Here is a 25,317-nt window from a genome sequence, read left to right as displayed (position 1 = left end):
GAAATTGGGATTCAGAAGATAATTCTAGACACAAACACTCTTGCTACTTAACAGCCAAAGATATTCTATTTATCATTTTTCTTTTGCTTTGCACTAGAGATTCACTTACATAATTTCTCTGTATAACATATCCATAACACTGGGTACCCATGCATGAGCTAATATGGCACTAGAATTAAATATTTTAAAGCAGTTGTGAAGAGCATTCATGATAAATTACAATTTTGCAAATTCACTGTAATTTAATGGACTCACACAATTTGTAATTTTCTATTAGTTTCCACAAAAGTAAGCAAATAAATACTCAGAGCTCAAAACCCAGCAACAATTTAAAAGAATTGGTTTAGCATGCCTAACTGGATTGGATTATGTGGCCAAGATGTTTAGACCTTTTACCAAGGAGGGACCACATTTGTCCAAACCAAGAGATTGGGTTTTATTGGTCCAGAAAAGCCAAAACTCAAATCAGAGATCCACCACAGATCTTATATTTAGGGTCAAACAAGATCGGATTAAATGTAAATTGCTCAAACTGGATTTAGAAAAGGAAGAGGCACTAGAGCTTATATTGCAAATCTGCATTTGTTATTGGAGCATATGAAAGAATTTCAGCAGAAAATCAGTTTGTGTTTATGAATTAGAACAAAGCTTCTAACAGTGTGGGAAAGTTAGGGTTGGTTTTAAAATAAATGAGTGTTTTGATATACAACCAGTATTCTGGACAAGAGGCTAATGTTAGGACAAAATATGGAGAAACAGAATGGTTTCCAATTTTTGAAGGTGTCGGACAATGATGTATTTGATCTCTGTATCTCTTCAACCTATACGCAGAATGTATCATAAATAAAACTGGATTGAATTTAGAAAAATGTGGGGTGACAATTGGTGGAAAGAACAATAATAATTTGAGATGCAGATGACAGCACATTACTGGCAGAATATAGTGAAGGTTTGAAATGACTCCTGATGGAGGTTAGAGCAGAAAGTGCCAAAGCAGAATTACAGCTGAACATTAAGAAATCAAGAGCAATGGTTTGCTCTTGGGGAATCACACAACTTTAAGGCTGACAATGAGGAAACTGAAATGGAAGATTTTCTATTTTTTAGCGCCATCATCTCTAACAAAAGGGAGACTACAAACAATAAGTTAGACAGAGGCACAACATACAGGAAGGGCAGCTATGAAGCAGCTAGAAAAGATTCTTAAGTGTATGGATGTGTCACTGGTGACCAAGATTAATGCCATAGTATCCTCCATTACTATGTATGGGTGTGAAAGCTGAACAATGAAGAAAGCTACAGAAAGAAAGTAGATTTCTGTGAAATATAGTGTTGGAGGAGAGTTTTACAAATACTGTGGAATGCCAAAAAGACAAATAGTGGGCTTTAGATCAAATTTAGCCTGAGCTCTCCCTAGACGCTAAAATGACTAAGCTGAGGCTATCATACTTTGGTCACATAAAGAGAAGACAAGACTTATTGTAAAAGACTTATTGTAAAAGTGCTCAGAACAGCTGAAGGCAGCAGGAAAAGAGGAAAACCCAACATGAGAAGGACTGATTAAATAACGGAAGCCACAGCCCTCAGTTTGCAAGATCTGAGCAAGGCTTCAGGTAGGTAGCCATGTTGGTCTGAAGCAACAGAACAGAGTCCAGTGGCACCAGAGCAAACAGAGTCGAGTGGCACCCTTAAAACCAACAAAATTTTATTCAAGGTAGAAGCTTTCATGTGCACACACATTTTTTCAGATACATTGAAATGGAAGTTACTAGTCCATACGTATTGGTAGAGAGTAAGCAGCAAATTATCATACAACATAGTAAAAGTGTTTAACAGATACAACAGGAATAACAAGGTCATTTTATATAGCCACCATTTGTTTGGATTTAATTCCAGGGGAAACATAGGCTGCTAACAGATGGTCAGTTTAGGGGGGTTGGGAGGTATCTCAAATTGGGCTGGCTAGAAAAGAGCTGTCCCGAAGTTTCCACACACTCCCCATCGAAGCACATGCATCCCATCTGCGAGGCAGCCAGGAGCCTCCAGATGTGAAGGCACCTCAGAAGCCAGACCATTCTTCCCCCCCCCCCTCAACAAGTTAAGTGCTCGAGCTCTGATGCGCTCAAGCACCCCCAACAGTTTTTAAAGGGGGGGGGAGTCGGAAGCAGCTTGGGTGGCTTGGTGGTTTCACAGGCCAGCACACCTTGCTTGCACCTTTCCACTTCCAGACAGTGAGGAGGTGACTGGCGTGTGGCTTAAAAATTCGCTACCACTTCCAAGGTGGTAGCAAAGTGGTAGCTTTTTGAGCCACTTTCTGGAGGCTGGAAAACAGGGTGGGGACAGGATGGGGACAGATGCAAGATGTTGCCATTTGGAAGGATTTTTCTAGTTGACTTCTGAGGCACATCTGCGTCAGCCCAAAGTGCCAGTCCGTAATCACCCATAGTGAAGCAAATAAATATATTAAAATTGGAGATTGATGTGTAAACATACCCTTCTTAATTGTAGAATGTTGAGAGTAATTAACTGAGGCCCTGTCTATATGGTCATCATTTGCTATCTTTATTTACTAATTTGCTTATGCCTTGAATAAATCTTTGTTGGTCTTAAAGGGGCCGCTGAACTTGAATTTTGTTTTGAGCAAGACTGTTAATGATAGGATGTTTTTGAAGGTCTTTAATTCATAGGGTCTCCATAAATTGAAAGCAACTTGATGGCACTTAACATACACACAAGAGAGTGTATAGATATATAATTGAATCCCCTATCTTGTTAAACTTGCCTAAATAGTAATAATTTTCTTTTAGATTGGTTATTGGAAGATACTATTGTTCATTGCTTCTCACTTTCTCTTAAATAGCCAGCAGTACTCAGTGTGGTGTGGATTCATGGATTTATTGGCCTGTTCCAGCATGGGATATTGCATACCAGTCATCAACAAGATATCTGAATGGCTCTGGCTAAGCCATTCTGTAAAATAGTTGTCTGTAGCAGAGGTGATACTGCATGCCCTGTTCTCTTCTGTTACCATTCCTGATGGTGGCTTCCCAGAACACTGGCACCAGAATTATGAACTGGAATATATTTGTGTGCAAAACTATTGAGGGGAGCAAATTGAGTGGACACAGTTTAGGGGAGAAGTGACAAAAGAGAAACAAACTGTGTATGACACTTTCCTGTTCCCATCTCTGAACATGGTTTCAGGGACCCACAACATTTACATATTTCATACAGCTAAGTAACTTCAACCACAGTTTTGCTAACCAGGCTCAAAAACTCCTGTCCACGTTTGAACTTGCCTCAAAAGCATTACAAGTCCAAAAGCTATATGGTTTTTTACTATCTGCTTGCACTTGAACATAATTTTTCCTTCTTATCACTAACTCTGTCTTCTTCAGCAGCTACCCATACAGCCTCAGTACATTATATAGGGCTTTCCGTTCTCCTTGTCTTAGATTTTAGGATTCAATAAAGGACAGACACATTTGCCATTTTTCATTTCTTTTCCTTTTTTGTGATATTCACTGTAAGCATTTCCTGCTTATTGTCACATGAAGCTGCCTTGTACTGAACCAGACCATGGGTCTATCAAAATCAGCTCAGCTGGCAGCAGCTCTCCAAGGTCTCTGGTAGAAGTCTCTCGTATCACTTACTACCTGGTCCTTTTAACTGGAGATGCTGTCTGAACTTGGGGCCTTCTGCATGCCAAGCACTACTGCTATTACAGCTCTCCCACTGAGCCACAGCCCCCTTTTTGCCAGTTTTCCAATTTCATTCATTTCTTTTCTGGCATTTTAATAGCATTTTTCCTGTACAACTTCATTCAGAACTGTATATGACAGGTGTGGCCAACAGTAGCTCTCCAGATGTTTTTTGCCTACAACTCCCATCATCCCCAGCCAGCAAGGCTGATGGCTGGGGCTTATGGGAGTTGAAGGCAAAAAACATCTACAGTTTCAACCTAAATGCTGACCAATCATAAAAGAAGCTCCAGCTTTTGAATTGAAGCTGAGTGTCATGAAATTTAAGTAACATCCCCTTGCTAACTTGGGTAGGTTCAACAGTCTTCTAAAAACCCTTCCTCTAATGTAAATGGCTATTCCTCCAGTGCCTCCTTAGACTTGAGAAAGGCTCAAAACTTAAGCCAAAAAGGGTGAGATATAAATATTTTAATTAATAAACTTTATTCACTGGAGTGATATTATAGGAGTAGGATCTACACCAGTTTTTTCTTCGGGGAGGAATGGTGGCTCAGTGGTAGAGCATCTGCTTGGTAAGCAGAAGGTCCCAGGTTCAATCCCTGGCATCTCCAAAAAGGGTCCAGGCAAGTAGGCATGAAAATCCTCAGCTTGAGACCCTGGAGAGCCGCTGGCAGTCTGAGAAGACAATACTGACTTTGATGGACCAAGGGTCTGATTCAGTATAAGGCAGCTTCATATGTTTATATATGTTCATATGTTCCTTACAAAGTCAACATACTAGGGATGTTAGCTCTTTGCTGGCAATCCTGGGGAGTACTATAGGGTGATTTGAAACAGGCAGTGACATAGATAATCCAGGAATTTGAAATCTCTATCGTAAAACCATATGGCTTTTGAAATTCCAAGAGCACAATGACTTCTCCATACTACCCCCCTTCTCCCCTGCCCAGCTGTTTGGGGGGGAAGCAAATTGAGTGGACACAAACTAATACGGTTGCCAAGTCCAATTCAAGAAATATCTGGGGACTTTGGGGGCGGAGCCAGGAGACTTTGGGGGTGGAGCCAAGAACAAGGGTGTGGCAAGCATAATTGAACTCCAAGGGAGTTCTGGCCATCACATTTAAAGGGACAGCACACCTTTTTAAATGCCTTTCTTCCATAGGAAATAATGAAGGATAGGGCTCATAGAATTGGACTCCCTGGTCCAATCGTTTTGAAACTTGGGAGGTATTTTGGGCAGAGGCACTAGATGCTATACTAAAACTTTGGTGCCTCTACCTGAAAAAATAGCCCCCCCAGAGCCCCCAATGCCCACGAATCAATTCCCCATTATTCCCTATGGGAATTGTTCTCCACAGGAAATAATAGAGTGCCCAGTAGACATTACCCTCCCCCACATGCTTTCTAAAGCAGGGGGAGGGCCTCCAAACCAGGGAATCCCCTGCCCCCTCCCTCTCTCACACACACAAATACTTACTGGGTCTTGTTCCTGCAGAACTTTACTTCTCTGAAAACTGAAAGCAAAAGAAAAGGAGGGGCCGTTCTCCTATGAAACTGTTACTGACCCTTTCCCATGAAGCCCTTCCTGTTTTCTGCTTCCTGCTCAGCCTTAAAGGCACACAGACCTACAGGAGCTCTAAAACTTCAAGGTGACTGTGGGGGCGGGGCTTCCCCTGCCGGCCAGTTGGCTGGGGGTGGGGGGAAGCCTGTAAAAACAGGGGATCCCCCGCTGGGACCTGGGGGTTGGGAAGCCTACAGACTAATGGACAAGTAAGAAAAGAGGAGGAAGGGACAGGGGGCATCACTGGGAGTTCCCCTGCCACTACCACGTAAGTGTCAACACTACAACCTACACACAATGTTCCTTCTCCTTCCTGGTCATAGGCTAATTGCTTGTTTAGAAAGCTGGGTGGAGGGAGGGATTGCTATTTATTTATTTATTTAATATCCTGCTCTCCCTGACTAGTGTGGGCCTCAGAGTGGGTCACAACCTTTAACAAAGTTATAATTAAAACATACCAGTTTAAAACATTTTCAGACATTTACAGTTAATCAGATGGCACATAATAACGCTATAACACTGTCCCAGGGGAAGCAAAGTGGGGAAGAAGAGGCAGGAGAATCTGTATAAGTGGGAATTCGAGTGACCTCACTCATATGCATGGTGGTACATTTCTGTTTCACAGGCCCTTTGGAACTGCAGCAACTCCTGCAGAGCCCAGATCTTATTTGGGAGTCCATTTCACCAAGCTAAAGCCACGGCCAAAAAGGCAAACAAATACTTCTTGGTCCCAGGATCATCAATGTGTTGTTGTTCAGAGAGTGTAGTGCTCTTTGTGGGGCAAGGCTGCCAGCAGAGGTGGTCCTAAAGATATATTGATCCTGGACCATGAAGGCCCTTAAAGGTTAAGACCAATACCTTGAACTTGATCTGGTAGTCAATCGGGAGCCAGTGCAGCTGGCGGAGCACTGATTGGATGTGCCCTCTAATAGGGGTTCTTGTAATGACCTGTACCTCTGCATTCTGGACCAGTTGACATTTCCAGGTAGCCTTACATTGAACAAGTTACAGTAATCTAGTCTGGAGGTGACGATTGCATGGATCGCTGTGGCTAGGTCCAGGTGAGATAGGAAGGGTGCCAATTGCCAGACTTGACATAGGTAGAAAAATGCCATCCTTGGCCATATTTGTGATCTAGGCCTCCATTAAAAGGGAGGCATCCAGAATCACACCCAGACTCTTCACAGTTGGTACTGGTGTTAAAGGAGCATTGCCCAGAGTTGAGAGTTGGGTAACTACCTCCAACCTTATCTTGTACTATTGTAGAACAGAGTCATCCTTCTTGCTTAGCAAATTCCCTCAAAACACATCTAACTTTCATTGCTTTTTTTAAAAAAATGATATCCTAGTTCAAATTCTCACTCAGCCACCATGTTCACAGTGTAGTTCCTCATATGATCAGGCTAGCTTGCCTTTTATAAAGTCCCTGTAAGTATTAGGGAGGACACACCATGCAAGCAACGTTTTTAATGCAAATATTGATACAGGACACTTTTAATCTACTTGAACTCTAGAGGAGCTGTAGTGCATGCTATCTAGTGTACAGAGCTTATGGAATGCTTCACTCCCTCCCCCCATTTGCCTCTTGTTGAGCTTTACCTCTGCCTGTAAGTTCTTGTATCCTATAGATCAGGGGTGGCCAAACTTACTTAACATAAGAGCCACATGGAATAAACATCAGATATTTGAGACCCACAAGACAAGAATGTCAGGGAGGTGGAAATAAAGCAACTTTAAATGTATTCTCCAAGCCACTGGATAGCTTGGCTTGAAGAAGTGATTTAAAGAGACAAATGCCTTCTCCAAGCTGGCCATCAGGGTGGTGGGGGCTTCAAGAGCCTCACAATATGTGTGAAAGAGCCACATGTGGCTCCTGAGCAACAGTTTGGCCACCCCTGCTATAGATAGATCTGTTGTCAGGATGCCTACACTTGATGTTTTTTTGATAATCATGTTGTGCAAAAAACTTTATATAATGCAGTTCTGAATGTGTGGGATTGGATTATTTCTCCAACTCTATTAAAAGAGAGTTGTTAATTTGCCCAATGGCTAAAGTTGCCAACAACCTAGACCAAAAATGTCATATCCCTCTAATAGAGACTTAATATGTGGAAATAGACAGGTGAAGCTTTTCATGTGGTAACATCACTTGGTAAATAACATCCCTTTAAGTCTCATTAAAGGGACAGGATGTTTTTCTCCAGGCTGTTGGCAACTCTACTGATTGCATTCCTCTGGAGATAAATGAGATACAAATTTCAATGTGTTTTATACACAAAAAAGGGCTGCTAAATTGTTTGGAATGTGGCGAAATCCAAGGTATGATTTTCAACACAGGAAGACTTTCATAACGTGGCAACAAATACTGTGATAAATTTGCATGCTCTGGGTATCCCATTAAATAAAACTGTAACTTTCTATGAGTATAATCCCTCTAAGATCAAGTTCCTTGAAGATAGCACTTCAGACATGATAATCCTGTTATGGATCAAAGACAGGTTACTCCCACCAAATGTACATCAGCTTTTAGTAGTAAATTTTGTTATGGACTAAGAGCATTTCTGGAGCTGAAGTTTTCTCCTTATCCATTGCTCCTATCTGATGACGATGTCAAGGAAGGCTGCTATGAAGCATGAGAATGTCCCTTGGTGAAAAAAAAAGTTGATGCCCAATTAGGTTTAGAAAGAGTGACAAAGAGTTGATGCTCAATTAGGTTTAGATAAAGCTCCTCTCTGTAAACCTCAATTACCTGTGATGCCTTATGACATTCAGCATTTACAAAGTATAATTACACAATAGTGTCTGACATTTAACGTCTATGGATAATTTCAAAGACTTCTACTTCAAAAGGGCTGCTCATGAGCAACAGTAATCACTTCAATTAGCTTGGCACCATTACAATGTAACAAGACCATTTGACTGCCTATTAGAACCAGCCAAGCTCTTCAAGTGTGTTAATTTAGCAGTCATTGCTAATTTCTGGGCTTTGCTATATTTGTATAGGAAAATATAGTCCTTTTCACTCCTATAACAACTTTCTCGTACAAGCAAGATTTTTTTATGTTGTTGTCATTTGCAGCTAAAAATATATTTCAAACAAGTGCTTTTGTAAATAAAACAATCTTGTTTTATCAGGTCTCCAGATCCACACCCAAGGTTATTGATACAGCTAATGAACTCATTTGGCAGAAACAAGATCATATGTGGTTTATACAAGTGTAGCTACATTGAATTCAATGAAACCTCTTAAAGGATTCCATTAATGTTGATGGGTCAATCTGCCTATTCGTGAAGTCCACCATAACTGAAGTCAATGAAGAAAGGATGAATTGAAAGGACGTGGAATACATGAGTTCATATCTCAATAAGGACATGAATTCTCAGGGGAGTTTTGAGAAACTGGTTGATTCCCAGTCCCTAAATCCCAAGCTCGTTGAGGGGCCACTCTACTTATAAGTAAAGGCCACCATACCGAAGTCGAAAGGACAAGTGGATAAAGTCTTGAATTTGGTTGTGAAATACATGAGTTCATATCACAATACAGACATCAATTCTGTTTTGCAAAGCAATAGGGGTGGACTTCTGCAGCCCTGGAAACATCAATAGTAGCCCTCCAAACACCAAACAGTGGTCCTTGTGGGACCTGAGGGTGCAGAGAAAAGAGCCTGGGTTGGGGGTGAAAGGAGATGAAGGAGAGGTGGAGCAGGGATACATGTCAGCAGCAGTGGTGCAGGAGAGAGAGAAGGCAGTGATCTGAGGCTTGGGGTAGAAAGCGGAAGGCAATCTCCTTTTTGCAGAAGTGTTGGGGACTTTGGAAACCTGGCTCATGGGATAGTCAGAGGGATTCCAACAAATGAGGCCAGGCCAAAAAGGGGGGCCCTGGGAGGCCCAGAAATTGAAGATTGCAGGGTTGGAAGGGGGAAAGGGGACAATTTCCCTTTGATAGCAGTGGTGGAAGTTCCAGGAAACAGGGAGAGAGGCAAGCAGATGAGGCCAGGCCAAAAAGGGAGAGGCCTATAAATTGAGGATTACATGGTTGGGAGGAAAAGCGGAGTGATCTCTCTTTGATGGAAGCTGCAGGAGTTTTGGGAATCTGGCCCATGGGGCAATCAGAGGGAGGCCAGCAGATGAGACCAGGCCAAAAAGGGGAACCCCAGGAGGCCCAGAAGTCAAGGATCACAGGCTCAGAGAGAAAGGGGGCAATTTCCCTTTGGTATAAGAGCAGAGTCAGCTGGAGACTCACTCTGAGTTTGGTGTGTCTAACCTGCAAAGGGGGGGGGGGCATTTTACCACATAACAAACCTCACAAAATGAACTGGCTCAGTAAATGGGAAGGTTTGTGAAAGTTCATGGTTTAGAATTTGTAAGACTCCACAGTTCATGCCCATTGTATTATCTACCCAAAACCTTTTCCATGGTGAAAAGAGATGCAAAGAAATTCATTCATTTTCCCGAACATCTCCCCATCTTTCCTGATTCTATGCTATAGTGTCTGCTGATTCCTGTGAGCAGGCATTTTCTGTAGCCTCCCCCACTGTGTACCAGAGCCTCCTGGAAGAGGTGAAGACTGCCTTCTACCTTGCCAGTATTCTGGAGAAGCTGTAAAAGTGAGTTGTTTGGTATTCTTAATGGGGATATATTAACTGTTGTAGATGGTGTTTAGTTTCTTGAGTAATTGATTTGAAGGGCTCTGTTACTGTCTTGGTTCTGTGTATTAGACTGGCTGATGTTGGTTTGAGGATGATTTTCAGGGCAGAGTTATTACTTTTATTTGGATTGTTTTGTTGCTTGCCTTAAGTCCCAAATTGTTGGGAGGAAAGCAGGCTTATAAACACAGGCATATAAATCTTCTAGATAAATTAATAAATAAAATTCTGTTGTTTCAGTGTTACTGGTCAGTATCAAGACACTTAAGCTGGTTACAGACAGGCATTTCCTTAAGCACAGACGGCATCACAAATCCTACTGCTTCAAAATGGAGCAGAAACCAATCACACATTCCCATACAAGTTGCCCATATATCACACCGAGGGCACACTGGTTGTTGTACACCATCCTCTTTTGGGTTTTTTCCCTTACATTTTTAGTGGCCATGTGCATATGCACTAATCCATTCATACACTCCAAGGTAGTCAGGACTTTTTTTGTGCCAGAGCCCACTGAAGCAGGGCTCCATTTGGCCTGACTCAGAGCCACATGCTCCCAGGCGAGGCAAGGGCTCAAGGACCAGAGAAGGCGGATGCTACTAGCAGAGCTGGAAAAAGAGGAAGAGGAAAGGGAGATAACCAGCATCCCCTTCCCCTTCCTGGTGAGCTCCACTCTTTGTCTCAGCAGAGGCTGGGTTCTTACTCCCCCTCCACTCATCACTTTTCCTTCCTGCCTTCTTTGCACCCAGCTGCAGGCCAAGACCTCCTGAGGGGGGCCACCAGCCTTACCCCATTGGCTTTATGGTTCTCTTCCCCTGCTTGCCACCATCTCTCCTTCCCTGGTTTGGTGTGTCCAAGCCCCAGCATGTCTACCACCACTGAGCTCAGCCTCAGTAGCCCAGTAGTGATGGTGGCAGCAGCAGCAGCTCCAAATGCCTTCTTCTCCTCCTCCATGCAGCCAAGCTGGCAGTTCCTCCTCACTCTTCTTCTTCCTTCCCCAACCTGCCCCTTCTCTTCCTGCCACTGGGATTGCAAAGGGGAGAGGCATAAGAACATAAGAGAAGCCATGTTGTATCAGGCCAATGGCCCATCCTGTCCAATACTCTGTGTCACACAGTGGCCCAAAAAAATTTATATAAATATATATACACACACTGTGACTAATAGCCACTGATGGACCTCTGCTCCATATTTTTATCTAAACCCCTCTTGAAGGTGGCCATGCTTGTGGCCGCAACCACCTCCTGTGGCAGTGAATTCCACATGTTAATCACCCTTTGGGTGAAGAAGTACTTCCTTTTATCCATTTTAACCTGTCTGCTCAGCAATTTCATCGAATGCCCACGAGTTCTTGTATTGTGAGAAAGGGAGAAAAGTACCTCTTTCTCTACTTCCTCCATCCCATGCATTATCTTGTAAACCTCTATCATGTCACCTCGCAGTTGACGTTTCTCCAAGCTAAAGAGTCCCAAGCATTTCAACCTTTCTTCATAGGGAAAGTGCTCCAGCCCTTTAATCATTCTAGTTGCCCTTTTCTGGACTTTCTCCAATGCTATAATATCCTTTTTGAGGTGCGGCGACCAGAACTGCACACAGTACACCAAATGAGACCGCACCATCGATTTATACAGGGGCATTATGATACTGGCTGATTTGTTTTCAATTCCCTTCCTAATAATTCCCAGCATGGCGTTGGCCTTTTTTATTGCAAACGCACACTGTCTTGACATTTTCAGTGAGTTATCTACCATGACCCCAAGATCTCTCTCTTGGTCAGTGTCTGCCAGTTCACACCCCATCAACTTGTATTTGTAGCTGGGATTCTTGGCCCCAATGTGCATTACTTTGCACTTAGCCATATTGAACCGCATCTGCCACGTTGACGCCCACTCACCCAGCCTCAACAGGTCCCTTTGGAGTTCCTCACAATCCTCTCTGGTTCGCACTACCCTGAACAATTTAGCGTCATCCGCAAACTTGGCCACTTCACTGCTCACTCCCAACTCTAAATCATTTATGAACAAGTTAAAGAGCATAGGACCCAGTAGCAAGCCCTGCGGCACCCCACTGCTTACCATCCTCCAATGCGAAGACTGCCCATTTATACTCACTCTCTGCTTCCTATTACTCAGCCAGTTTTTGATCCACAAGAGGACCTGTCCTTTTACTCCATGACTCTCAAGCTTTCTAAGGAGCCTTTGATGAGGAACTTTATCAAAAGCTTTCTGGAAGTCAAGGTAAACAACATCTATCGGGTCTCCTTTGTCCACATGTTTGTTCACCCCCTCAAAGAAATGTAACAGGTTAGTGAGGCAAGATCTTCCCTTACAGAACCCATGCTGAGTCTTCCTCAATAACCCGTGTTCATCAATGTGCCTACTCATTCTGTCCTTCATAATGCTTTCTACCAACTTTCCCAGTATTGAAGTCAGACTGACTGGCCTGTAATTTCCCGGATCTCCTCTGGAACCTTTTTTTAAAGATGCGGGTGACATTTGCTGCCTTCCGGTCCTCAGGAACAGGGGCAGATTTCAATGAAAGATTACAGATTTTTGTCAAAAGATCCACAAGTTCAACTTTGACTTCTTTCAGAACTCTCGGATGTATGGCATTCGGACCCGGTGACTTATTAGTTTTTAATTTGTCTATCAGTTGTAGGACCTCCTCTTTTGTCACCTCAATCTGACTCAGGTCTTTCAACACCCCTTCCAAAATTAGTGGTTCTGGGGCGGGCAAAAAGTTTTCATCTTCCACAGTGAAGACGGAGGCAAAAAATGCATTCAGCTTCTCAGCCATTTTCCTATCCTCCTTCAGTAATCCTTTTACCCCATGGTCATCCAAGGGCCCCACTGCCTCCCTGGCTGGTTTCCTGCTTCTAATATATTTGAAGAAATTTTTATTGTTGGTCTTTATGTTTTTTGCAATATGCTACTCATAGTCCCTTTTTGCCTGCCAGATCACAGTCTTGCATTTGATTTGCCACAGCCTGTGTTCCCTTTTACTAATCTCACTTGGACTGGTTTTCCACCGCTTAAAGAAGTCCTTCTTACCTTTTACAGCTTCCATTACTTTGTTTGTTAACCATGCAGGCCTTTTCTTATGCCTGTTTGTGCCTTTCCTAACTTGTGGTATGTATTTTATCTGAGCTTCTAGCATTATAGTTTTAAATAGTCTCTAAGCTTCCCCAAGGGTTTTGACCGTATTCACCTTTCCTTTCAGTTTCCTCCTCACATGCCTCCTCATCTCAGAGAATTTACCCTTTTTAAAGTTAAACGTGGTTGTGGTGGTCTTTTTGGGCAACTCCCTATTTATACAAACGGTGAAATCAAAAACATTATGGTCACTGCTCCCCAGCGGCGCAATCACTTTTACATCTCTCACCAAGTTTTGGGCATTACTTAGGACCAAATCCAGGATCGCCCCACCCCTGGTAGGTTCTGAGACCATCTGCTCCATAGCACAGTCATTGATAGCATCAAGAAACTCAATCTCTTTCTCTCGACCAGAGAGAAATCTCTTGACCCAATCAATCTGCGGGTAGTTAAAATCACCTATTACCAAACAGTTTTTATGTTTAGCCGCTATCTTTAAGCCTTCCATCATATTATAATCGTCCTCTCTCTTTTGATTTGGTGGGCGATAAAAAACTCCCATAGTTAAATTTCCTTTTGGGCCCTCTATTTCAACCCAAAGCATTTCTAAAAGGGAATCTAATTCTCTGACCTCAGTCTTACTGGATTGTATATCCTCTCTGACATGCAGAGCCACCCCACCTCCAACCCTTCCCTCCCTATCCTTCCGATATAACTTATATCCAGGAATCACCGTGTCCCACTGATTCTCCTCATTCCACCAAGTTTCTGAAATTCCCACAGTGTCTATGTTTTCTCCCAACACTAAGCATTCCAATTCACCAATTTTACTTCGAACACTTCTAGCATTTGCATACAAACATCTATAATTTCCCAGGCAAGCTAGGCCCGCCACCTTCCTCCTGCCGCCTCGAGACTCTGACAGACAGTCCATACTGCTTGTCACCATCACAGTGGACAACTCTGATTCGTTACCCGGTAGAAAAATAGCAGCCAACCCTTCATCTCTTTGAGACGAGTCCTCCCGAACCAGAGACATTTTATCTCCTGTTGGCTTTCCCCCAAGATTTAGTTTAAAAACTGCTCTGCCACCTTTTTGATTTTAAGCGCCAGCAGCCTGGTTCCATCCAGGGACAAGTGGAGACCGTCTCTTTTGAACAGCTCCCACTTGTTCCAGAAAGCATCCCAGTGCCTAACAAACTTAAACCCTTCCTCCTTACACCATCGTCTCATCCACACATTGAGACTTCTAATTTGTGCCTGTCTCTCCTGCCCTGCACATGGAACAGGTAGGACTTCTGAGAAGGCTACCTTGGAAGTCCTGGCCTTCAGTCTCCCATCTAGCAGCCTAAATTTTTCCTCCAGGACCTCACGACTGCATTTCCCCACATCGTTGGTGCCAACATGCACCACGACCACAGGCTCCTCCCCAGCACTGTCTATCAGCCTATCTACTACACGCGTAATGTCCGCTACCTTCGCACCAGGCAGGCAAGTCACCATACGGTCAGTATGCGGTTTTGCCACCCAGCTGTCTACTTGCCTAAGGATCGAATCACCAACTACCAACCCCTCCTCCCCCTGCCCAGGGATGGTTCCTTGGTGCGAAAGTATTTCCGCTCACCAACCGAAGAAAAGGTCCCTTCCTAGGGCGCATTCCCCTTATCCTCAGCACGGTGCCCTGTTCCCTCTCGACCCTCATGCTCTCTGGCAGCAACGGGGCTGCTACATTCAGAGCAGGGCTCATCTAATCCGCCCATCGAGAGTCTTCCCCAAGTGCTTAACTGACTGTCTTTGCTTCCCCAGCACAGTCACCTCGACCTCAAGGGTACAAACTCGTTCCCTGAGGACCAAGAGCTCCTTGCATTCTCGTTCCCTGAGAACCAAGAGCTCCCTGAGGACCAAGAGCTCCTTGCATCGAGCACACACCCAAGACTTCTATCCTTTGGGCAGATAGTCGTACATGTGACACTCAGTGCAAAACACTGGAAAGCCCCCACCCCCCTGCTGGCAATCTATCTTATATATATATATATATATATATATATATATATATATATATATATATATATATATATATATATATATATATATATATATATATATATATATATATATACAGTCCTCTTTAAATGCTGTTTGTTTAAGTGGCTCCCCTTCTAGAGGGTCAACTTACCTTATTGGGAGAACAAGGAAATCAGGGATCTGGGTCCTGGTCTTTAGAGAGCCGCTCTCGCCCTTCGGCTTGCGCCTTTGGCAAGGCTTAAAATGCAAAGAGGGTGGAGCAGAGGCACTCCTAAGCAATCAGCAGCAATCACTCTCAATCTCTTTCACCTTTAGCCCACTCAACCAAACAAGGAGCAGTTCCCCAGCTATCACAACTCAGAATTTTAGGCAGTCCCACAAACCTCAGTATGAAGTCTTTCAAAACTCAAATTCTCAGCAACTTCTCCAGCTGTCTCAGCTATGAGAGCTGCTATGCTCTGTTCCGCTCCTCTCAGACCTCTGTGAGATGTGCTCAGCCTTTGGCAAGGCGCAGCCTTTGCCTTTGGCAAGGCAGGATAGGAGATTATTTCTTTCCCCCTTTCCTCCTCCCCCTTTCCTCCTCCCCCTTTCCTCCTCCCCCTTTCCTCCGCCCCCTTTCCTTTCCTGGTTCCTGAGAGAATCTCCTGCAGTGGCGACCTTGTTGTGCCTCCCCCTCCTTGAGAGGAAAACAACAAGGCCAAGAGAGAGAGAAAGGAGAAAAAACTACCCACATAATTTTTGGGGAGAGGGGGGAGATTTAAGCCAACTGCAGAGTGTCACTCGTCTTCCCACACCCACACACCTCCAATGTGCCTTCAGCACCCTGAAAAGTTTTGGAAGGCAAGATCTCGGTCTGGAGACTCAGAAAGGCTGCAAGCACTGAAAGCCCCGCTGAACTTTGTAGGACAGGAAAGAATCCAGGCTGGGGTCAGATTGCCAGAGAGGTGAACAAAAGCAGGGGCACTTGGGGATCCCATTGAACAAAACAGTCTAGATCTTGTGAAATGGTAAGTGCTATGCCCCCCGAACCTATTAGAATAACTTGGCATGGGATAGAGTTGGTGTGCCTTTCTGCCCTTATCTCAAACACGGTGTACATTTGCAAATGCACATGCTTTCCCCTCTTGCAATAAAGGCCTGCACTAATTGGGGGCTTTTTTTGCAAATGGGCTGGTAAATCTAGGTTATGCAGCCCTTGTAAGCTCCAGTTTCAGCCTGAGTGTTTGCTTGGCTGACGTGTCTGTTTTGACTGTAAATGGAGTGCATGTCCGAAGCTATAAAAATGGAAAACACACACACACAATACCCTTTTAAAACTTCAGATCTGCAACTCTGGCAATACTGGATTTCCAGCACAAGCCCCCGTCCCTTCATCCTCTTCAAAGCACATGATACTTATTTGGAAAAGAAAGAAGGCAGAAAGTATTTAGTCTTGTCTTTTTTGCTGGAATCATCGATCCATCGTGCTCTGTATCTAGAAAAACAGAGATGCTAAGGTTTTCATGGGAATACAATCCACGGCTTTCCCAACTAAAAACAGAAGGTGGCCCATGCTAGCATTTCCAGAAGTGCCACCCTAGAGAAGGGAACTTTTGAAAATAGTGTCACAGCAGCTGATAGAGCTGATTGTCCAGGAATGTGATGTCACTCTGGCAGCACCGCTTTAGCAAGGCAGTCTAGGAGGGAAGGGAGCATTCCTTACCTGGAAGCGTTCCCTAGAAAAGTGTGAGGCATGTGTACAACAATAGCAAGGCCACTAATGGACACAATTTGAATGGTGGATACAGTCATGTACTTAAAATATTGCATATTTGTAGTCAGTTACATATACTGGATTGACAGTTTATAAGCCATAATCAAAATAATGATAACATTTTATGCCTAGATCCAGATGGGAGAGCTGTGTTGGTATGAAACAGTAGAACAATGTTTGAATTCAGTCAGACAGACAACCTTTATTCGCATAGCAAAAATGTTAAGAGCTAAAAGTTTGAAAAGAGGTCAGTCTTAAAGGTGCCACTGAACTCAAGCTTAGTTCAAGCATCATGGTCTTGCATCATTAGACTATCAGACTAAGAACTGGGAGACCTAGGTTAAATTTAAAAAAAGAATACCAGTGAGTGCCTCGAGCGGACTGGTGGATTCATACCACCAATCCACTTTGCTTATGCACTTCCGTGGTCAGACGCCAGGAAATGTGGGAGGAGAGTGCCAGAAGCCTTTGCTACCACTTCTCAACTGGTAGCTATTTTATGTGTCTCAGAGACATCAGAGAATGGGGTGAGTGAGAGGGAAGAACAGGTGGCAGCTGTGTTTGTCTGATCTTGACTTTTTGATCTGCCTGGGGGAAGTGCCTATGTCGGCTCAAATTGGCCATCTGAATCCAGCCTTAAATAGAATTTAGCAGAGCTTTTTTTTTTTTAGAAAAAGCCTGGCAGGAACTCATTTGCATATTAGGCCACATCCCCTGATGCCAAGCCAGCTGGAACCGCATTCCTGTGTTCCTGCTCAAAAAAGTCCTGGAATTTAGTTCTAGTAATGTGTGGACTTGGACATCACCAAGAAGTGGAGTGATGTAGTATCCAGTGTGAGCTAATGATGTTATCCATCTGTCTGTGAACTGAGCCCTGTTATACATTCCACCATAAAGTGGAACAGTGCTGCCTCGTTTCTGCAAGCAAAGTGTGGGTTTGCCACATATTCTCACTATGTGCACTCCAAATGCTTAAATTATTAGTTAGTGCAGTTTAAAAGGCCCCTTATGGAAAATCCAATTCACCAATTCCCCCTTCCACTGCAGACCTCTGGCTCATGAACACATGAAGATGCCTTGGACTTAGCCCCTTGGTCTGTCAAGGTCACCACTGTCTGCTCTGGCTTGCAGGATCTCTCCAGAGTCTCAAGTTCTTTCACATCACCATCATTTAACTGGAGACATCACAAATTGATTCAGGGCATTCTGTCTGCAAAGCAGATTTCCCACCACTGAACCATGGCCTCTCACTGACTTACCCCTCATACTGTTCCTGAGTGTTTCCTGTCCCACAGAAGCAACATTTCAGGGAGTATGTAGGGCTGCAGCCTGCAGCAGAATGGGTCAGTGAGAAAGTCCTGTCCCACAGAAAGATTCCTTGTGTTGGCAGAAATAATCTCTGGACCTAGTGCTACAAACTAAGAAGGTCTAATTTAGATTAAGCCTGTTGAACTCGTCCCTCTGATCCATAGAAAACTGAAAAACATATGGTAAATTAAACATTGCTTGTATATTGAAATAAGTTTTGAAATAAAGATGATTGTCTTCTTTCCATTTTAAAAAAATCATGAAAAATTAGACCAAACAGTCAGGAAATAAAACCAGCACAGGATATAGTAAGAAGGGAAGTATCAGCATAAAATGGACTCATCAGCAAAAACAATGGGGAAAATTGTCAGTTGACATATTTGTTCAATGTTGTTCAGTGTTACAGTAATTTAGCCTCTGTAACAATTCTTATAAACATGCATCTTTTATAAGAGACAAGTCCCATCAGCAGCGTATTACTACTTCCTCTATTGCCCTTTTGGTGTCTGTTTCCACTTATTGCCTTAAAATAAACTGACGGCTTCTATGATTGCTCTTTTCAGCAGAATTTTCACAGTCATATGCTCATCTTGTGGTCAGGCTCATTCTGTTGTCCTTGGAAATGTGAAAGGTTATTTTTTTAAGGTCTGGAATCACTATTAACATTTCTGGAAATTGTCTTCATATATGGAAAGAGTATAACAGTGCAAAGCAGAAACCTGTGAAAATTCATGAGGAGGTTTACCTACAATATGTGCTTCGCAGATGACTTCTAAGCTTCAACAGAATGAAGTTCTTTCTTGGTTGATGACTGACAGCTAGTTCCTACTAGGTACCCTGAGACCTTGGCAAAAAAAGATATGATTGACATTCAGAATTATCTTTTTTTTTTTAAGTAGTCAAGCTTTTTGATCACCTCAGTGATTTGCTCACTATTCAAAATGAGCAGCAATGCTGGCAGTTTTGCAGATCTGCAACTGCACGGTGGCAGTAAGGCATGCTTGATTGCCATGACCAGGTCATGAGATGACTTTTTTAAAATATGCTAGAGTGTATGTAGTGCTTTAGCACACCTGCACCATTGTGACATTCTTCCAGTTCCTCCATTTTCCTTGCTGTACATAGTATAGTCTCTCTCTCTCTCTCTCTCTCTCTCTCTCGTTGTTAAATATTTCCCAAGCACATACCTACATCAAGTTCATTTCAGTTTTGTAGGTTCCTCCAAAACATATTCACTCAGTGCATTGTAGAGGAAATTGACCAAGGCTTTCACTCCCCTTGTATCTGCATTTCCCTTTCAGTTTGTCTTTAATCACTCAAATTACTTTCATCCAGGTGTGCCCCAACTTCCCCACACCTTCTGAGTATTTTCTAAAACATCTAGAGCCTAGCAGCAGAGGGGAAAGAACCATCATTACACTTGGAAGTATAATCCCAACTAAAGAATACTGTATGTTTTAAAGGCATTAGGGCTACACTGTTCATATTTCTTTTTATACTTTTCTTTTACAGGGATGTACTAGAAGAGGTTTCTTCCTGTTCTCCTGTCTGAATAACTCATTTTTACAGGGGGGAGTCTTCTTTCTCATTCAGAATAATATAAATATCTATTAGTGGAATCTTAAAATGGATGTCTGGGGATGCGGAAGCCACACAACACCCTTCTACAATGAGCTGTTACTCCCCCCCTTTATTGCACAGCTGTTCAACAGCTGGCAGATATCATGAATGTATTGAGTCAAAAGGTGGGGAAGGAAGGAAGGAAGAAGACAGCTGCTTTTCTTGTATGCCACCTCCTCTTGGGTGGTGCAGAAGAGAGAGCCATTATGTGCACAGGTGTGAATCCTATTACTTTCCAAATTTTAAAATTCCAAGTAGCTTCATATGAAGCTGATTTAAAAAAAAAAAAAAAACCTCTAACTCCCATTCTACTAAAGCCTCCCAGAAGCAGGAGAAAGAAGAGTACTCTCCACTATCTTGTGCCTGAAGGGGAGATGTGATCTGTTGGAGCACAATTGACATTGACAAGGCAGGGATGCACACAAGACAGAGCTTTTTTTAATCAGAACTTTCCCACACCATCCAAGTGCTTTCTGAATGTCTGGAGGCTAAGAGAAGGGTGAGGGGGAAGAACCACCATAACATAATAAATATGGTACTGCAATCTTCCTCCCAGCTCAGGCAGTGGCAGAACAAACATCCACCCTGAAAATATTGGTATATATGTGGTCCTTCCACAGAGAGAGAGAGGGGAAGGCAGACAGATCCCAAACATGTACACTATATATACTGTACATGTACAATATATATATTGAAACATGTATGTACTGAATATATACTGAAATATATATGTGCAATATATATACTGAAACACTATAGACAATAATGCATGGGAGATGGGAGCTAGCAGAGAATGGTAAGGGGGCCAAGAAAGGAAAGAAAGTCAAGCAGCTGATAAAATATACATGAAGGGGAACTCATTTAATTTAATCATCATAAGTAAGTTGTAAAATCACTTCATCACTTCATGTCAGCTGAAATATTCAATGGCTTTGCCAACCCTTTCCTGTTCTTTCAGCTGAGGAGACATAGAGTATCTTTGTCAGCAGAGGCAGCTGCTCAAGGGGCTGCGACAAGACCTGCCATCTGTCTAGATTTGATCAGCTCAGCTCTGACTGGGGCAAGAATCTTCCATGTGCACAAGAAGAAACAGAGAGATGGGGAGGGAGTAACTCCACACCAAAAATAACCCAGAGCCAGTTTTTAGAGCTCTCTCTCTCTTTCTCTCTCTCTCAAAAAAGAATATGGACTCACTACAACAGAAACATTCCGGTTGGCATATAATTAACTGTGAGCAGAATGCCTGAATATTAAATCTTAAACATCAGATTACTGAATATTGGAAATTTGAAGGACTGATTTAAGGAATAGTAGCATAGTGTATATCGATGTGAGTTTTATGTATTTTTAGGCTTTTATGTATTTTATTGTATAATTTTAATTGTATTTAAATCGACCTTTGTTAGCTTTTATTGTTGTAAGCCGCCCTGAGCCCACCTCGGTGGGGTAGGGTGGGATATAAATCGAATAAAGTAAAGTAAGTAAGTAAAGTAAGCCCCGCTATAATAATTTGAGAAATGCATTCTTGTATGTTTCTCACTCATTTCCACAGAATAAGTTCCTTGTGGATTGCAAACCCAAAATGAAAGTATTAGGAACAGTCAAAAGAAGGCAAATTGGAAAATGTTTTACTTGCCCAGGAAAAAGGAAATTGTTAGGAAATTCAAAGGATCAGCTATAAGACCAAAGAGGAATATCATTGCGGGGGGAGGGGGGAACAAACAAGAATCTACTCTAGAGTAAGTGTTTCTCAGAGCTGTGACTGAAGCACTGAGGGTGCTACATGAGTGGGAAGCCATGTGGTAAAACTGTTCCTGGAATCCCGGACTGTCCACTCTGTAGATAGGAGACTAGATGGTTGAATACTTCTCCATCTTAAAAAATTAAACTGCCAGTACATAGCAAGCTAGAAATCATGGGAAAGGGCTTTAGCATCCTCTTCTCCCTAACTTACTTCAAGGAATTTCCATTTGTTCATGAAGAATTTTGCTGTTTCTGTAGAGTGGCCCTTAGTCCAATTCCATAGAACACATTAGAACATCTAATATCTATGCTAACCTGAAATCCAGGTTTTACTCCAAGGAGACTAGGTATGGCAACCATGACTAGAAATGGCAATCATGATTATTCAGAGAGTGGGTTTAGGAAAATCACTGGCAGCCTCAATGCAGCAACTTTCAAATACTAGTAGCTTTCTTCACAGGGCTGAGGATAGCCTGAATCAAATGAGAAATGTAGAACCCTCAAAATTAAGACTGAGTCACACTGTAACACTACCATGACACTGATCAGGGCATTATAGGGACTCTGCTGTACAAGCATACCATAGCCTTACAATTTGGATTGTGTTCCTTTTGGAGCATTAGCCATTCTGTTCCTTTGTGCTACTGCAACACCAGCAGAAAACTGAGTATAACTGCAGTCACTCTCAGCTTATACTTGGGAAAGCAAGGGAGAAACTGTTGCCATCGCCTGCCTCCCAGGCACAGATATGTAATTATCCAGCCTTTGGAGAGCTGTACTTGTGAAACTTTGGAAACTCTGACCTGAAGTCTGAAGGAGAATTAGCCTCCAAATTACTAAATACTCAGAGCAACATGCTTTCATTTCCTTTGAGAATTGTAGCCACTTTATGAAGTCCGCCTGCCTGTTCCTTTGGCATAACATCTATAATAGCTCATCTTCTGTTATTTCTTCTCTCTGCTGTTTTGTGAAACTCTATTCAATGTGCCTAACAGTTCTTCACTTTTAATTTTTGGAAGTGATTTTTTTCCGAGTCTCATCCATTTATAAACTAAGTAGCCCAACATCTTCCTGTTGAACTAAGTTATCAACTGGGAGAGGGGGGGTGATGCCACATCCTTTTAATAGAGCTTTAGCATGCAGAACTCTTCAGCTAACAGTTTTCATCATATGGAGCAAGATAACATTGACTGATAATTGCTGAAAAACAGGTTGCTTACCAGTAACTGATGATCTTCGAGGGGTCATCTGTGCATTCACACCGATGGGATATAATATGCCTGTGCCGATCCCAAGCAATACTTCAAAGCCTACATACAAGGATTTTTGCACTCCTTCCAATGGTCATGTGTGTGGACTCCACCACACATGTCAATTGGGATGGGCATGAGGATCCTGCCAGTTCCCTCTGACTGCTGTGACCCCAGAAGGTCCAACAGCAGTGGGGAAGGAGAGTGGGTGGTGTGAATGCACAGATGACCACTTGAAGATCGTCAGTTACAGGTAAGCAACCTGTTTATCTTCTTCATGGTCTCTGTTCTTCACACTGATGGGAGAATAGCAAGCAAAATAAGGCCTAAAATAATAAAATAAGGTCTGCTAGAGACAGGATGAACTCAAAAATTAAGGTGAGACTTGCTTGGTGAGCTAGAGCTCCCCAACATGCACAGTATTGTGCAAAAGAGTTCCACTTAGCAGCACAGGACTTTCTGGTGGATGGTCTATGACTGTTCAGGAGGACATGGTGCATCCTGTCTGAGAGACTGACTAGCTCGGCCTTCATGCCATTAACTTCAGTTGGGGTACAACAAGATGAAGTATTGAACCCCCATGTGCTAGGAGAAGATCTAGTGCTGGAGGAAAATGGTGCCATGATCTGTTGGATAGGTGGAGTAGAGATGGGAACCAATGTTGTCTTGGCACCAAGGATGGTGTTCCCACCAGTGTTCCTCCATGATTTTGTGTAGGGCTCTGTTCATGAGAGGAAGTGGGGGAAACATGTAGAGGTGTTTGTGATACCAGGAGTAAAGAAGCCCATCCCCCAGCGCTAGAGGGTCTGCACCCCCTCTGGAGCAGAAAGCTGGGCATTTCTTGTTCTCGCGAGTAGCAAAAACATCTATGTCCAGATAACTCCATTCCCTGAACAGGGGTTGGAGATACTGCCAATTCAGCTCCCATTCATGAAAGGATGCTCCCGCTCTGCTGAGGGAGTCCACTGTGGGATGTACTTGCCAGGTGAGGCAATCTTCCCAGATGTCCATGGCCAATTTGCATAGCTAAAGCGAGACTGTGCCTCCCTTCTTGTTTAGATAATAAAGGGCTGTGGTGTTGTCTGTTAAGATGGACACCACCTGGTTTCGTATCAGATTCTGGAATGAGTGGAGTCCATGCCTTATGGCCAGAAATTCCAAAATGTTTATATGGCACCCTTGGAGATGCGATCCCCAAGGTCCCCCTATGCATATTCCCACTAGATGAGCTCCCCAACCCCATAGGGAGGCATCTGTTGTGATAGTCCTGAATGGAGCTGGAAGCTGGAAGGGCACTCCTTTCATTAGGTTGTGTTCCGATTTGGTTTCGGATGATTAAAGAGGAAGTCAGCTTCCACCTCTTGTATTTTGTGCATATGACTGATTCTCCGAGTGGAGATCGGTGTTGAGGCTGGCTTATTCCAAGGTGTTTTAGCAGTTTGCAGCAGGACTGAGATCATCAGGAGTGCCACTGGTGTGGAAGCATCCTTCTGTGCTATGTTGAACACTGTATCCATTATAGTGGGTTTTGGTTGAGAGATTGAAAGAGAGAGAGTATGTGCCATTTGTTTGACAAATGTGCTGTAGGCACTGAGATCCTCCGAAGGTGATATGGAGCCTTCCTCCAGTGGTTGTTGTGGAGGGGATGGCTCTGTGCCAGTGTCCTGTTGGCCTGATTGGGCTGACTTGGAGTCAGAAGAGGGTACTTCACCCTCTGACAGGTCTGATGATCTTAGTGGAGTTTTCGGTTTCGGGGATAGTTTGAGTGGCAGTGGAGTTTCTGTTTGATCCTATCTGGGTCTCTTTGGTGCTTGATCCTATCTGGGTCTCTTTGGTGCTGCTGGTTCCAGTGCTGGGCGGTCTCAGTGCCTGGAATGGTATGACATCACTGAGCAGGTATTCCAGTCAGGATGCAGGTGGGGCATCCATGAGAAGGAAGGCATTGGGTATGCCCCATATATGTATGGCCACTGTGGTGGATCCCAGCGCGGTGGCAGTGGGGGTAGCTTCAGGTCATCTGGTTGCTTCAGAACTAGTTTGTCCAGGCTAGGCTCAGCTGGTTGCTCCGGTGTCAAAGGTTTTTCTCTTGGTGCCAGTTTCGGTTGGTCCAAAGAGTTGTTCTTCAATCCCAATGAAGAAGAGTGGAATGATTGTTGAGTCAAGTCAATTTCAAAGTTGGATAGGTTGGTATCCAGGGTGTTGCCTCTCTGTCCTGATAGTTGGTGGATTGGGGAGTCAAGGAATTGAAGTAGAGATATCATGCCTGGTGTCGGAATTCATTGTGGGGAGGCCAGTCTGCAGCATGAACTTTTATTGGAGTCTTTTTTTGTGTCACTTCTCCTCATCCTTTTTTTGCTCTTTGTCCTCCCTGCATTTTTTGGCAGGAGTGCAGGCTTCCAATTCAGGGGCCAGGGTTGAGCATTTCAGCATCGACCGGTCAGCATCGGATTGAGCGCTAGTTGAGGGTGTCGCCGGCGTCAAGGTGGAGGTGAGCCCGGAGTCTTGTTGTGAAGCGGCTATGGAAGGTGTGGTAAGGGCAGCTTCTAGGAGGGCTGTTTTGAATCTTCCATCACAGTTTGTTTGCGTCTGCTTTGAGAATTTTGCACAGTGTGCTCAAG

Source organism: Heteronotia binoei, chromosome 4 (genome assembly GCF_032191835.1).
Source record: "Heteronotia binoei isolate CCM8104 ecotype False Entrance Well chromosome 4, APGP_CSIRO_Hbin_v1, whole genome shotgun sequence".
Taxonomy (NCBI): Eukaryota; Metazoa; Chordata; class Lepidosauria; order Squamata; family Gekkonidae; genus Heteronotia; species Heteronotia binoei.
The sequence above is the reverse complement of the archived record's forward strand: the minus strand, read 5'-3'. Positions refer to the sequence as shown.